Source organism: Takifugu flavidus, chromosome 7 (assembly GCF_003711565.1).
Source record: "Takifugu flavidus isolate HTHZ2018 chromosome 7, ASM371156v2, whole genome shotgun sequence".
Taxonomy (NCBI): domain Eukaryota; kingdom Metazoa; phylum Chordata; class Actinopteri; order Tetraodontiformes; family Tetraodontidae; genus Takifugu; species Takifugu flavidus.
The window spans coordinates 1,429,008-1,445,596 of NC_079526.1; the positions used below are offsets into that span (position 1 = coordinate 1,429,008).

At 42.7% G+C, this 16,589-nt stretch overlaps 1 non-coding gene across 1 annotated transcript; it reads right to left on the reverse strand.

The window, feature by feature from the left end:
* Positions 1-15,707: 15,707 nt before the first annotated feature.
* LOC130529378 (U5 spliceosomal RNA) lies at positions 15,708-15,825 on the reverse strand. Its single transcript, XR_008951572.1, has one exon. It is a non-coding gene; the product is annotated as a U5 spliceosomal RNA (small nuclear RNA).
* Between the last annotated feature and the right edge of the window lie 764 nt (positions 15,826-16,589).

Here is a 16,589-nt window from a genome sequence, read left to right on the forward strand (position 1 = left end):
TGCCTCACCGACTCAGGCGCGCCACAACCAGGCCGGGGGCAGGTTGCGTGTGCCGCCATGCCTCGGGAGTGCATGACGGACCTGACCGGGAGGATCTCATGAGCCACCATCCACGACAGGTCCCGGAGTCTGTTTGGGAGAGCAGGGTGGTTCACATTGCGCCAAACAGTTGAGGGCTCACCTAATGCGAGGCCGCGCACTGGACTCACTGGCTCGCGCTCCTGCACAACAGAAATCAAAGAGCGGTGGTTAGTTAAAATATGCAACTCCTCATTTTCCAAATTAAAATGCACTAAAAACCTCTGGATAAAACTATATGCCGTCGGTAGGTTAAAAGACACGGGCACCGAGAGGTTTACTGGTTCAATTTTTAGTTTTCTGAGGTACGTCCCCATCCAAAAGCGTGCCATTGCCGCTGTCTTTGGGTTTTTGGATGGGGCTGTGACTATGCCCACATGTATAGCTGTGAACCTGGCCCCTAAGAACAGGTGCAGGTCCGGGACGTCTTTTCCTCCTTTTTCTTTTCTTTTTTTCATGATTGCTCTCTTCAGTTTTTCCATTTTGGACCCCCACAGGAAGTAGAAGATGGCTCTCTCCAGTTCTAAAATCACCCTTCTGGGAGGGAAAAAAACACAACTGATCAGTAAAAACAAAGGTAAAATCACTGCTTTGGTGATTAAAACCTTCCCTTCCATAGTCAGTCCTCTAAGTCCCCAGAATCCTAGTTTTTGTCTGACTTTCCCTACCATGTCCGGCCAATTTGTTTTCCCTCCCCCCTCCCGATCAAATTTAACACCAAGTATTTTTTGGTCAGTCTGTCACGGTCAGGGGGAGTCTTGTCATGTCTGTCGCTGTCCATGGTCCGTAAAACTGGGCTTGTGTCTTTTCTTTGTTTAGTTTTGACCCAGAGGCCCGTCCGAACCAGTCAGTCAAGTCCAGCGTCCTGTTAACAGATAAAAGGTCAGTGCATAAAACATTCACGTCGTCCATATATAAAATACATCTCGTTTCCAGTCCTCCGCTCCCCGGCACTTGCACCCCATTGATTCGTTTGTCCCTTCTCAAGATCTGTGCCAGTGGTTCAATGCAGATAACGTAGAGGAGGGCCGATAACGGACACCCCTGACGGACACCGCAGTTAATGTCCACTGCTTTTGTCAGATGCCCATTAAACAAAATTCTGCTGGTGATGTCCCGGTACAGCAGACCCACCCAAGCTACAAATCTTTCTGGGAACCCCATTTTTTGCAGTACCTGGAAAAGGTACTGGTGCGAGACCCGATCAAAGGCTTTCTCAAAATCTAAGTTTAAAACTACTAGCCTCATGTTTCTGTCTCTCGCATAACAGATGGTGTCTCGGATCAGTACGAGGCTGTCGGTGATCTTCCTCCCCGGAATGGCACAGGCTTGATCCGGGTCAATCACCTCTTCTAAAAACGTGGACATACGTGTTGCTAAAAAGTTTACAGTCAACGTTTAAAAGAGTGATAGGTCTCCAGTTCTTTAATTCTGTCTTGTCTTTCTGTTTGTGAAGGAGTCACTATCCCTCCTCTAAAACTGTCAGGAAGTCGGTCGAGTCCTTCAAATTCCATAAAAACAGTGATCAAGTCAGGTGCTAAAAGGTCCCAAAAAGTCAAATAAAATTCTACAGGAAGTCCATCTTGTCCAGGGGACTTCCCAGTTTTAAAACTACATAGAGAATTATTTAACTCTAAAAGGGTAAAATCCTGGGATAAAAGCACGCTGTTGTTCACCGTTTTATTTAGGAATTTTAAAATTTCATTCATAGTGTCAATTTCAACGGGTTTTTCTTTATACAATTTTCCGTAAAAGCTTTCAATTGTCTCTTTAATTTCATCTATAGTTTCGGTTGTGCACCCATTTTCTTTAATCAATTTTGTAATGGTCCCCCCTTTGTTTATGATTTTCTTGAAGAAATACCTTGTGCACTTTTCCCCCTCCTCAATTTCCCGTTCCTTGCTTCTTAAAATGACACCTTTGCTTTGAATTTCTGATAAAACCGACATCTTTTTTACTTGTTTAATTTCTTCATTAAAATCGATACCTTGCTGGTTAAGGTTAAAATAGCGCTGTAGTCGCTTCTGCAGTCCCATCATGCGTCTGGTTTCCCTATTCTTTTTTTCCTTACCTGCCTGCCTAAAGAAGGTCCGGGTCCTTCCCTTCACCATTTCCCACCAGTGTGCTCGTGTGTCGTAGAAGTCCTGAAGGGTCTGCCACTCTTTGTACTGCTCCCTGTACTGTCTAACTAACTCCCTATCTTCCAAGAGGGAGCAGTTGAGTTTCCACAGACCACTTCCTGAAGTCACACCTGAAGGCAGTGAAAGGGTGCAGGAGAGCATGAGGTGATCGGAGAAGAAGACAGGTGTTAGTCTAGCATCAGTTGCTGGGCAGTCCCGTGTAAAAACATAATCTATGCGGGAGGCTCTGGTGCCATCACCACTGAACCAGGTGAAGCCCTCCTCCCTGGGATGCATGGTTTTAAAACAGTCTTGAAGTTTAAAATCCCTGCATATGCCCTGTAGTAAAACTGATGTTTTGTCTACTTTAAAATCTTCCCCTGTTCTTCTCCTATCTTTCCTACTTAAAATACAGTTAAAATCTCCCCCTACTACTAAAGGTACCCTACCTAGCATGTGGGACTGCAAGTCTTCTAAAAGGTCATACCTGTCATTTTTTTCATTAAAGCCATAAATATTTAAGATTTTAAAATCCTGTCCCATAAAAGTCAAATGTGTTAAAAGTGCCCGACCATTTTTCACCACAGTGCTACCTTTTACCAGAACCTGGGGGTTTTTGATTAAAATGGCCACTCCATCATTTCTGTTTTCATTTGATCCACTCCAAAGGGATGTCTGTGGCCACATCTCCTCCCACTGGCGGTAGTGGTTTAAAAATGGTAAGCCACATTCCTGTAATAAAAACACATCAGACTTAAAGGAACTTAAAAAGGATAAAACACTTTGGGCTCTAACTCTTGACCTCACACTTCTCACATTGATAGTGGAAATGTTGAGAGTCATGAGTATGTTTAAAATGACAAGTACAACATTTTAAAAGAAGCAGGTATCTTAAGAATAAGTAACAAGCACATTTATATTGCCTTGTTGCTTGTGCTGTAACAGGTTCTCATCGAAAGATCCCCCTACATCCAGGGGGTAAGCTTTGAGAATCTGTCCTCCTGAAAGCAAAGTCTGCGCGCTTTCTGAGTGGAGTTGACTGTAGTGCGACATTTAGAAAGGAACATTCATTAGATGAACTGGAAGAGGAGCCACTGTCCTGATCCACAGGGGGACTGTGATGTTCAGATTCAGCTCTCCCCCTCTTCTCTGAGGCTGATTCAGCCCCAGAGTTGGACAGTTCAGATGCTGTTCTTTTTGAACTAGGTTGGGCATCTGGGAGGGAAGTGGAGCTCTGCTCCTCCTCCACAATATGGAGACTCCTAGTGGAGTCATCATCGGTAGAGGCGGGCCGAACCCCACTGTCTGCCTGATGGCTCCTCCCCAACTCCATGTCAGCTTCAAACGGGTGGGGTCCAGGCCCCTCCCTCTGCCCAACCTCACTGGACTCCTCTCCTCCAATCACAGGTTTTGGAGGGAGATTTGAATTTCCCTCCAAAACAGTTCGCACCTCATTTTCTGTTGGCCCCTTTTCCTCCTGTTTTTTCCTAGCTTTCAGTTTGTTGGCGAAAGACAAAGGACAGTCTCGGAAAAGATGGTCTGTTGCTCCACAAAGGTTACATTTCCTTCCAGTGGTACACTCCTCAAAGGAATGTCCAACTGCTCTGCATTTCCCACACACAATAACTGGACAAGCCTCTGCCAGATGCCCCTGCTCGCCGCATTTGCGGCAGAGTTTTGGTTGACCCTGGTAGTGGATATAGCCTCTGTTATTACCCAGAACAATCATTTGCGGCAAGTGTCTCAGGCCCTGGAAGCCTTGGGGGTCCTCCCATTGTTGAATGGGGACCCTCCAAGCACAGTTCCAGATGCCATCCTCGTCTCTTACCTTGGTTGCCTGGCCTTTAACAGTGCAGAATCTAGCCAACCAGATACAGATGTCTTCTGCATTCACTGTTTCATTAAACATTCTGACAATAACCGTTTTATGGGCATTGTCAGTCAGTTTTTCAACAGCAAATGCAGAAAATTGGCTTTTAACATTTTCAAAACGGGTCCAAAACTCACGGAGCAGAGCTGCAGAGCAAAAAAATCATCCGGCTGAAAGTTCAAAATGTTCTGTCCAAACTTACGTGAGAAATCTAAATGTGATATTTTAACTTGCTCATCTTTAAAAGAAAACCTGACACTGTGGTGCCTCCGCAGGCCGGCATAATTAGCCGACATGGCTGGAGGCACCACAAGCGAGGATAAAAGCTTGTAAAAGAAAAGATAATTTGAAAAGTAAGTTAAAAGGAAACGTGCTACTTAAGATAAATACAAATAAGACGGTTAAGAAAAACACTCAGACTGCCTGTAGAGGTCGTGCTTGACACCCATGGCTTTTGAAGTGAAAGTGCACCTGGCAAACGGGGCACCAAGCAACGAGGCAGAGCGGCCCTGCCCTTGCAATGTGCTCTGAAAAGTGACAAACTATAGAGAAGGCGCACCACTCCCAGCTAGACTGCAATACTGGGCCAATGCATGGAGTGGATGGCGCAAGCTCCTATTTCAGCTCCTCCTAAAATTCTGCAGGAAGTCCATCTTGTCCAGGGGACTTCCAATTTTTAAAACTATGTAGAGAATGATTTAACTCTAAAAGGGTAAGATCCTGGGGTAAAAGCAAGCTGTTGTTCACCGTTTTATTTAGGAATTTTAAGATTTCCTTCATGGTGTCAATTCAAACAGGTTTTTCTTTATACAATTGTCCATAAAATCTTTCAATTGTTTCTTTAATTCCATCTATTGTTTTGGTTGTGCACCCATTGTTTTTAGTCAATTTTGTAATGGTCCCCCCTTTGTTTATGATTTTCTTGAAGAAACACCTTGTGCACTTTCCCCCCTCCTCAATTTCCTGTTCCCTGCTTCTTAAAATGACACCTTTGCTTTTAATTTCTTTAATTTAAAATAGCGCTGTAGTCGCTTCTGCAGTCCCAAGCCATAAACATTTAATAATTTAAAATCCTGTCTCTTAGAAGGCTTGCTAAGAAGACGCGTGTGGGACTGCTCTGCTACCGAACAGTTTGAATCCTGGCTAAAATAGGTCAATTCTGTGTGACATGCAGCTCAACTACAACTTAGGAAAATACTGATGGAACCAAGAAAATCAAACCGGAACAGGACACAGCAAACCAAAGTAACTAATTTTGCAACTGCGACTGCCAAAACCAAGCTTACCACTAACGACAGAGATATGGAAGCCAACGCGGCTGCTAGCAGCACCGGCATCACAAGCCCCGATAAACGGCTGGAGGGAAGCATTGCGACCGCCAGAGAGGAGTCCAACACCTCTCTGACAAGAGTACTGGCAGCTATCAACTCAATGAAGACTGTTCTCGGTCAAATTCGATGACATCCTCTCCACGATGGAAAATGTAAGGAAAGACATTACAGACTGCTTAGAAAGAGTAACGCAAGCGGAGACGAGAATCTCAACAACCGAAGACGACGTAGCGACGCTCCAGAAGGTGAAAAACCTAGAGGGGAAAAACAAAGATCTGGAAGAAACGGTGTTAGACCTGGAAGCTCGTTCACGTCGCTCTAATGTACGGCTTGTCAATTTACCCGAAGGCGTGGAAGGAGACGACACCTGTGGATTCCTGGAGACCGGAGGTGCTGGAGCTACAGCAGCTCCAAGGGAAAATTACAGTGGAAAGAGCACACAGACTTGGACCAAGAAGGCAACATAAGACTGACTATGCACCCAGGACCCGCATAATGAAGTTCCTAAATTACAAAGATAAAGAAGCGGTGATGAAAGCGGCCAGGGCGAAAAAACAAGTCCACTACAAAAACCATCCGGTGAGACTCTACCATGACGTGACTGCAGAGACGCACAAGAAGCAAAAAGAGTTTGAGGAGGCGAGGAGACAACTCTGTACACTGGGGCTCCAGTACAGTATGTTATTGTCACCTTCAAAGAGTGCTCACACATCTTCAATAGCGCCAACGAAGCCAAGCACTTCATTAATCCAGTCAGACAACAATCCAGACTGTGGCAGTGAAGAACTCACATCATTGGAAAGGTAATATTTTGATGCAGTGCAGAGTTAATAGGGGGGGACAGAGTGAAAGTTAGTTACACTGAGTTCTGATCGCTCTCCCCCCTGACCCAGTGATAAAGAACAATTTTTGGATTTATACGCACTGTTTAACTAAGCAGATATGGATGGTGATGTTTTTTGTCTGCTGGGTTGCTCTAAAACAACTTTATAAATCACAGTAGCAGAGTAGTTTTTTATTTTATCTATTTTTTTTCCTTTTTAGACATCAGCATAGCTATACTGATCCTCACATTGTGTGGATTGGCTCTTTGCTTTCCAAAAGTCCATTAAAGGAAGGGGAGGGAGGACACCTGACAGGGCAATACTCAGGTGGACTAATGTTAGTTGAGAACACACGTGTTTCTTGTTCTGTTTTTGTTCTTTCTCCTTTGCTGCTCGGTCTGAAAATACTAAAACTGTTGGGGAAATTCGAAATATTTGATCCATATGTCTGTTGATCTTAAGGTCAGAATTACATTCTGGAACTGCAGAGGGCTACAAAAAAATAAAAAAAGGTTAACCAGTAATGAACAGAGTTAAAAGCTTACAGTCTAAAATAGTATTCCTTCAAGAAACCTACTTAATATACGAGGAGGAGCTTAAAGTGAGGAGGAGGTGGAAAGGTAGAATTCTGTCAGCTCCCTTTACCTCTCAAACAAGGGGTGTTATGATCTTGATCCATGATTCTATTCCATTTCAAATTCATAATGTTATCAAAGATAAGGCAGGATGATATTTGATCATTCAAGGGAACAATTAATTCTAATAAATGTTTATGCTCCAAATACAGACAAACCCAAGTTTTTCCAAAATCTATTTCTTACTATTGCATCCTTACCCGGTGCCTGTATAATGGCAGGTGATTTTAATTGCACCATAGATCCCCTGAAAGACAAAAGCTCAGGCGTTGATCAGTCACATTCAAGAAGCAGGGGTGTACTCCATTATTTTATGAAAGAAATGAGTTTAATTGATGTTTGGAGAGAAGACAATCCCAATGGGAAAAAATATTCATGTTACTCTGGTACACATCAGTCATATTCCCGTATAGATTTTTTTTTGCTTTCAGCACAACTAAAATATAAAATAAAGGAGGTGTCCTACGATGCCATACTCCTGTCCGATCATGCTCCAAACTCGTTAGTCTATCATGACCCTTAACTGACTAGTGATATTCCCAAATGGAGATTTAAAACAAAGTGGATATCTGACAATGACTTTGTTACTTCTCTTGATAAGCAGATTAAATATTATTTCGAAACAAGTACAACCGAAACCTCACAAAGCACCAGATGGTAAGCGTTTTAAGCCTTTATCAGGGGACAAATTATCAACATCACTAGCTTTAAAGCTAAAGAAACCTACAATAAAACAAAATTACTAGAAGCAAATATAAAAGAATTCGAAGAAGAATACTACCAATTAGGTTCCCAGGACACTCAAAGATTACTTTTGTTAAAAACACAATACAACGAAATATCTGCAACAAGAGCTTTATCAAGTTTACTTTGACTTAGACATTTTATGATCAAGGAGAAAAACCTGGGAGAGTGCTGGCATGGCGCAGTCAAGTTTTGGTGTGGTATCTGAGATAACAAAGAATGTAGATTCAGGTTTACAGAATGGTTAAATTATACAATTAATGCAAACAAATCCCCATCTGAACTCAAAGGAAATTACTTACATGCCGCATGGGCATCAACGCATCCCTGGCTGCCTTCTTCAGCAGTTCACCATACAACATACCAAGAAGAAACAATGGCCGCCAAACCTATTTATAGGGCCCGGGGACCTTCCCCAGCTGCCCAGGCACTGCCCGAATAAAATAAAGATAAAAATAAGACAGAACGGGGAAAACAAGGAGGAATTCTGTACAGAAAGACTTATTACATAAATGTACAAAATGATAATAATGAAAACATCGTTGACCCGATAGAAATAAATGAAAGCTTCCAAAAATTTTACGAAACGCTTTATAGCTCGAAATAGGTCCAAATACATCTGAAATCAATAATTTCCTGGACAAAATCCAAATTCCCAAAATATCAGAAGTAAGTAAGTAACTAGAGAAAGAAACAACATTAATGGAACTATCTACAGCTATTGACAGTATCAAAGTAGGGAAAACACCTGGGCCAGATGGAATACCCATTGAGATATATAAAGTGTTCAAATATAGACTAATGGCACCTTTATTAGAAATGTTTAAGGAGTCCTTTCACAATGGAATTCTTCCAACATCATTAAGGGGAGCCCTAATCACTTTATTACCAAAACCAGGCAAACCAAATAACAAATGTGAAAACTTTAGGCCAATCAGTCTCTTAAATGTGGATTTAAAAATTTTGAGTAAAGTAATAGCCAGGAGACTGGAGAAAATAATTCCAAAAATTATGGACAAAGATCAAAATGTACAAGGTAGACAAGGCTTCCATAATGCTAGGAGAATCCTGAATATATTATTTGAGGAGAAGGGAGCAACAGATACAGCGCTTCTGTCATTGGATGTGGAAAAAGCCTTTGATAGAGTGGAATGGCTTTATTTATTTGCAATCCTCAGACGTTTTGGCTTTGGAGACAACTTTAATAAATGGATAAAACTGCTATATACAGAACCATTTGCTGAAATAATGACTAACCTTAATATATCCAAAACCATTAAGATACAAAGAGGATGTAGACAAGGAGATCCCCTATCCCCTCTCCTTTTTATTATAGCTATAGAACCACTGGCAATAGCAGTAAGAACACACAAAAATATAAACGGCACATCAATTGGACCACAAGAACACCGGCTGGCTGTTTGCAGATGACATAATCATATTCCTTAGAAAGTTGGAAAAATCAATCCCTGAATTATTAGAACTTCATATATTTCGGAAAATCTCAGGATATAAATTAAACAAATCAAAATCATCAATAATGCTTTTAAATCAGTTAGAAAGTAAATGCTCTCCTAGAACTGTCACTCAATTTAAAATTGTTGACTGTTTTACATATCTAGGAATTCAAATTGTCCCACAACTCAAACATATTGTAGCCAGTAATTATGATCCCTTACTACAAGAAATCTCAAAATTATTGGAAAGGTGGACACCTTTACCCATGTCACTAATAGGAAAAATAAACGTCCTTAAAATGAATATAATGCCCAAATTGTTGTATTTGTTTCAAAACCTTCCACTTCCTCCTCCAAGCAACCTGTTCGCTAGGCTTAAAAGACTGTTAGATTTTTGTACACGACTATCATTACTATGCTTACCTTATGACAGGGGGGAACTCAGGTGTCCCTGCCCTCTCTGGTACTATTGGGCGGCTCAATTAAGAACAATCATGTTTTACTATGCAGAAAGAGATGTTCCTCTCTGGAAAGAAATGGAAGAACTACAGCTAGATCTGCCCCTCCCAGTATACCTATATTCAGCAAACACTAAAATCCTCAAAAAAAACCCACAAGAAACCCTATTGTGAAAAACATGATTGTAGTGTGGCATCAAATTAAAAAATATCTGAGAGATACACCCCCCCCCCCCCCCCCCCTCTATTTTTAGCCCTATATGAGGTAATCACTCCTTTCCTCCAGGTAGATCAGATGGGGGGTTTAAATCTTGGGCTACTAAAGGACTGACAAAAATAGGAAACCTTTACAACTCACAAAAAGTGCTGATGTCATTTGGAGAAATAGCTGATAAATTTAATATACCCCGTAACCATTTTTTTAAATTCCTACAGCTGAGGAATTTCATTAGAACACACCAAAACCAAACATTAAGCTTCCCGGAAGAGTCTACAGTAGAAAGATTAATGAATATGGATTGCCTAGGGAGGGGTCTAATATCCAAAATATAGAAATGTTTAGTAGATGAAAGTACAGAAACATCAGCAGGGCGGCTGGGAGCGTGGAGAGAAGATCTGCAGGAGGACATCTTAATAGAAAAGTGGGGCGAGGCATGCTCTCGAGCACAATCAAAATCTACTAACACACGGCTGAAAATATCACAATACAACTGGTTGATGTGAACATACAGTATATCACTCCAGAAAAACTTCACAAATATAACAGTGCCATACCTGATACTTGTGTTAAATGTGGGAGGGAAAAGGGTACATTTTTCCATTGTATCTGGCAATGTATAAAAAATACAAAAATTCTGGATGTATCAGAGACGACGAAGAGGAGGAGCACCAGTGCCTGGTGAGGGACTTTGTTGCCTGGTGCCACAACAACAGCCTGCAGCTCAACACCTCCAAAACTAAAGAACTGGTCATTGACTTTGAGAGGGACCGACCGAGACCTAGACCAGTTCAGATAGGAATGGAGGAGGTGGAGGGCGTGCAGACCTATAAATATCTTGGGCTGTGGCTGGACAATAGGCTGGATTGGACAAGCAACACAAGGCAGCTGTACAAGAAGACCCAGAGCAGGATGTACTTCCTGAGGAGACTCAGATCCTTCAACATCTGCAGGAAACTCCTCTGGATGTTCTACCAGTCTGTGGTCACCAGCATCTTGTCCTACTGTGACAAAAGCAGACCTCTCCAGGCTGGAGAAACTGATCAGGCGGGCCAGCTCGGTGGTGGGGATGAAGCTGAAACCTCTGGCGACAGTGGCAGAGAGGAGAACTATTGACAAACTGCGGAGCATCATGGACAATGTCCGCCACCCTCTGCACACTGTCATCCACAGCCAGAGAAGCCTGATCAGCCAGAGGCTGCGCCTCCCCAAGTTCAGGACAAACAGACTGGGGAACTCATTCATCCCCTGAGCCATCAGACTGTTCAACTCCTCACTGGGGGGAAGGAGGGCCAACAGAAGGACTGGAACAACACTGGAATAACATGTGTGACATAACACTGTGACATCCATTCATTCAGTTCATTCATTCATCCATCTATTCATTTATTTACATTTTTATAGTTTTATATTTTATATGTATATTCTATTTATAATTTATTCTATTTTATTTCTTATTTTATTTTATTTTTATTATCTTTAATAGGTTTAATGGTGTGTAATGGTAGTGGGTAATTTTGTACAGTGCTGTACATTTTTTTGGAGATGCTAATTTCCCTGATGGACACCCCCTAAAGGGATCAATAAAGTACTCAATCAATCAATCAATCAATCAAATAGTTGTCACAGCCCCATTTCCCCAGTTCCCTCCTGTCCCTGTCCCTCTGCCCCAGTAATTTTCCACTCTACCTGCCAGCTACTCCCACCCCATCAGCTCAACGCCACTCACCTGCAGGCACAGCTGCAGCTTATTCCCAATCAGCCCTGCTTATAAGCCTCCCCTGCACCCTCAGTCTTTGCCAGATTGTTCTTCTGCCTCGATGCGAGACTTTCCAGCGGTGTTTCCCTGCTGGATTACCTGTTACCGACCCTGTCTGTCTTCGTTCTGCCTGCCTCGCCTGTTCCCCGGACAACCTACCTGCTTTCTGCCCCCGACTACGACTTCTGCCTCAGCGTTTCTGGTTCCTGTCTGCTCACCTGGTTTTGACTTCTCCGCCTGGTCCTGACTTTGCTGCTGCTCGACCCCAGTCTGCTCCGCTACATCGTCAGCCTCATCTCCTGTAAACCCCTTTCTGTCACTACTGCCTGCTGTCAGCTCACGTCCTTCCCCTCGGTTCCGCATCCTGGCTCTGCTCAACCCGCTCCAGGAGCCTGTAACCCATAGACTTTGTGCGGGCCCTGAGTCTGAAGAACGGACTACTTCCTGTGTTTCCTTGTCTGCCTGAGTTCCTGTCTGCCCATGTGTTAAAAGTCATTGGGCATCCGGGAGGGAAGTGGAACTCTGCTCCTCCTCCACAATATGGAGATTCCTATTGGAGTCATCATCAGTAGAGGCGGGCCGAACCCCACTGTCTGCCTGATGGCTCCTCCCCAACTCCATGTCAGCTTCAACTGGGTGGGGTCCAGGCCCCTCCCTCTGCCCAACCTCCCTGGACTCCTCTCCTCCAATCACAGGTTTTGGAGGGAGATTTGAATTTCCCTCATCAGTTTGCACCTCATTTTCTGTTGGCCCCTCAGTACGAGGCTGTCGGTGATCTTCCTCCCCGGAATGGCACAGGCTTGATCCGGGTCAATCACCTCTTCTAAAAACGTGGACATACGTGTTGCTAAAAGTTTGCTAAAAAGTTTACAGTCAACATTTAAAAGAGTGATAGGTCTCCAGTTCTTTAGTTCTGTCTTGTCTTTTTGTTTGAAGGAGAGTCACTATCCCTACTCTAAAACTGTCAGGAAGTCGGTCGAGTCCTTCAAATTCCATAAAAACAGTGATTAAGTCAGGTGCTAAAAGGTCCCAAAAAGTCAAATAGAATTCTACAGGAAGTCCATCTTGTCCAGGGGACTTCCCAGTTTTAAAACTACATAGAGAATTATTTAACTCTAAAAGGGTAAAATCCTGGGATAAAAGCACGCTGTTGTTCACCGTTTTATTTAGGAATTTTAAAATTTCATTCATAGTGTCAATTTGAACGGGTTTTTCTTTATACAATTTTCCATAAAAGCTTTCAATTGTCTCTTTAATTCCATCTATAGTTTCGGTTGTGCACCCATTTTCTTTAGTCAAATTTGTAATGGCCCCCCCCCTTTGTTTATGATTTTTCTTGAAGAAATAACTTGTACACTTTTCCCCCTCAATTTCCCGTTCCTTGCTTCTTAAAATGACACCTTTGCTTTGAATTTCTGATAAAACCGACATCTTTTTTTACTTGTTTAATTTCTTCATTAAAATCAATACCTTGTTGGTTAAGGTTAAAATAGCGCTGTAGTCGCTTCTGCAGTCCCATCATGCGTCTGGTTTCCCTATTCTTTTTTTCCTTACCTGCCTGCCTAAAGAAAGTCCGGGTCCTTTCCTTCACCATCTCCCACCAGTGTGCTCGTGTGTCGTAGAAGTCCTGAAGGGTCTGCCACTCTTTGTACTGCTCCCTGTACTGTCTAACTAACTCCCTATCTTCCAAGAGGGAGCAGTTGAGTTTCCACAGACCACTTCCTGATGTCACACCTGAAGGCAGTGAAAGGGTGCAGGAGAGCATGAGGTGATCGGAGAAGAAGACAGGTGTTAGTCTAGCATCAGTTGCTGGGCAGTCCCGTGTAAAAACATAATCTATGCGGGAGGCTCTGGTGCCATCACCACTGAACCAGGTGAAGCCCTCCTCCCTGGGATGCATGGTTTTAAAACAGTCTTGAAGTTTAAAATCCCTGCATATGCCCTGTAATAAAACTGATGTTTTGTCTACTTTAAAATCTTCCCCTGTTCTTCTATCTTTCCTACTTAAAATACAGTTAAAATCTCCCCCTACTACTAAAGGTACCCTACCTAGCATGTGGGACTGCAAGTCTTCTAAAAGGTCATACCTGTCATTTTTTTCATTAAAGCCATAAATATTTAAGATTTTAAAATCCTGTCCCATAAAAGTCAAATGTGTTAAAAGCGCCCGACCATTTTTCACCACAGTGCTACCTTTTACCAGAACCTGGGGGTTTTTGATTAAAATGGCCACTCCATCATTTCTGTTTTCATTTGATCCACTCCAAAGGGATGTCTGTGGCCACATCTCCTCCCACTGGCGGTAGTGGTTTAAAAATGGTAAGCCACATTCCTGTAATAAAAACACATCAGACTTAAAGGAACTTAAAAAGGATAAAACACTTTGGGCTCTAACTCTTGACCTCACACTTCTCACATTGATAGTGGAAATGTTGAGAGTCATGAGTATGTTTAAAATGACAAGTACAACATTTTAAAAGAAGCAGGTATCTTAAGAATAAGTAACACGCACATTTATATTGCCTTGTTGCTTGTGCTGTAACAGGTTCTCATCGAAAGATCCCCCTACATCCAGGGGGTAAGCTTTGAGAATCTGTCCTCCTGAAAGCAAAGTCTGCGCGCTTTCTGAGTGGAGTTGACTGTAGTGCTACATTTAGAAAGGAACATTCATTTGATGAACTGGAAGAGGAGCCACTGTCCTGATCCACAGGGGGACTGTGATGTTCAGATTCAGCTCTCCCCCTCTTCTCTGAGGCTGATTCAGCCCCAGAGTTGGACAGTTCAGATGCTGTTCTTTTTGAACTAGGTTGGGCATCTGGGAGGGAAGTGGAGCTCTGCTCCTCCTCCACAATATGGAGACTCCTAGTGGAGTCATCATCGGTAGAGGCGGGCCGAACCCCACTGTCTGCCTGATGGCTCCTCCCCAACTCCATGTCAGCTTCAACTGGGTGGGGTCCAGGCCCCTCCCTCTGCCCAACCTCACTGGACTCCTCTCCTCCAATCACAGGTTTTGGAGGGAGATTTGAATTTCCCTCCAAAACAGTTCGCACCTCATTTTCTGTTGGCCCCTTTTCCTCCTGTTTTTTCCTAGCTTTCAGTTTGTTGGCGAAAGACAAAGGACAGTCTCGGAAAAGATGGTCTGTTGCTCCACAAAGGTTACATTTCCTTCCAGTGGTACACTCCTCAAAGGAATGTCCAACTGCTCTGCATTTCCCACACACAATAACTGGACAAGCCTCTGCCAGATGCCCCTGCTCGCCGCATTTGCGGCAGAGTTTTGGTTGACCCTGGTAGTGGATATAGCCTCTGTTATTACCCAGAACAATCATTTGCGGCAAGTGTCTCAGGCCCTGGAAGCCTTGGGGGTCCTCCCATTGTTGAATGGGGACCCTCCAAGCACAGTTCCAGATGCCATCCTCGTCTCTTACCTTGGTTGCCTGGCCTTTAACAGTGCAGAATCTAGCCAACCAGATACAGATGTCTTCTGCATTCACTGTTTCATTAAACATTCTGACAATAACCGTTTTATGGGCATTGTCAGTCAGTTTTTCAACAGCAAATGCAGAAAATTGGCTTTTAACATTTTCAAAACGGGTCCAAAACTCACGGAGCAGAGCTGCAGAGCAAAAAATCATCCGGCTGAAAGTTCAAAAGGTTCTGGACAAACTTACGTGAGAAATCTAAACGTGATATTTTAACTTGCTCATCTTTAAAATAAAACCTGACACTGTGGTGCCTCCGCAGGCCGGCATAATTAGCCGACATGGCTGGAGGCACCACAAGCGAGGATAAAAGCTTGTAAAAGTAAAGATAATTTTAAAAGTTAAAAGGAAACGTGCTACTTAAAAGATAAATACAAATAAGACGGTTAAGGAAAAACACTCAAAAGTACAAATGTCTCCCAAATTGCTAAGGATAAGGTCCACAAGAGAAGCAAGTGAGTGATCACTGTCTTAGCCAAAAGGCCAAAAAATGGTCTTTGACTGCTTGCTCAAAGTACATTGGCATTACCACAGGCTGAACAGTTGATGGTGAAAGCCTCACTAACAACGAATACCAATTTGCACCTCCTCCCAAGTGTTGAGGTTAAAACTTACATGGGAACAAACGTATTTGCACTCAAGATTGTGTTGATCTTTTTGGGACAAATTCCAAATGTGTGCTTTGGTCACAGTGTGCAAATTTGAATCGCATATCTTTTCACATGATTTACAAGGCTTTACTAGTGGCAGAGCCTGCTAAAAAATACAACTGACAAAGCGTTGCTCCTTTGCACAGAAGTCTTTAGTAAAAGGCGAAAGACTTGCATGCTTTGTAGAGAACCACATGTGGAGCTTTGCCCATGGTCGCCCCAGGCAATTGTGTGATGGTGAGACTTCCTCTTTTACTCTACAATTGGTCTGAGACTTTGTTTGGTGAATAACATTTGTCCTTCAACTCATCCTTTGACCAGAGAACAATGACATTGTTCAGATCATGGTGACTTTCTTCTGAAAATCTGGAATAGAAATGTGGTAATTAATAATAGACCTTGGACTGCAATCTTGTTTTGTTTTTTTGTTTTGTTTTTTTGTTTTGTTTTTTTACTGCTCTGAAGTCATTTGGGTGGTACACTGTATGTCAAAGCCCATGCTCCAAAAGGAAAACACAGTAAAACTACACATACCGTAGAAGTATCTCAACATAGTGAGAGAGCGTCTCAACATTTTTCTTCTTTCAGTATTTTAGTGACCATTTGAATGGGTGAACAATAAATCAACTAATTGTTAACAAGATTTAACACCCCAGATTGATGCTTTCTTCATCAGAGCAACTCTTTCAGACATTTTCAACCCGCAGACCGTCATTGACTGTCGGTTCATACGATTGTCCAGTTCAATCGGACTAGAGAACAAATAAACCCAAGTTGCCATGAGGGGTCTGGGAGGGTCTGTTCCGTTGCTGCTTTTCAGCACAACAAGCCTTTCAGACAGTTTAGTTGTCAGATAAAAATGAAAATATCAAGGCATTTTTCAGCATTACAATAAAATACACACAACCAAATCTTTTTTTTCCATTTTAAATACACATTTTAAATACTTGTATTGGAGAAACTG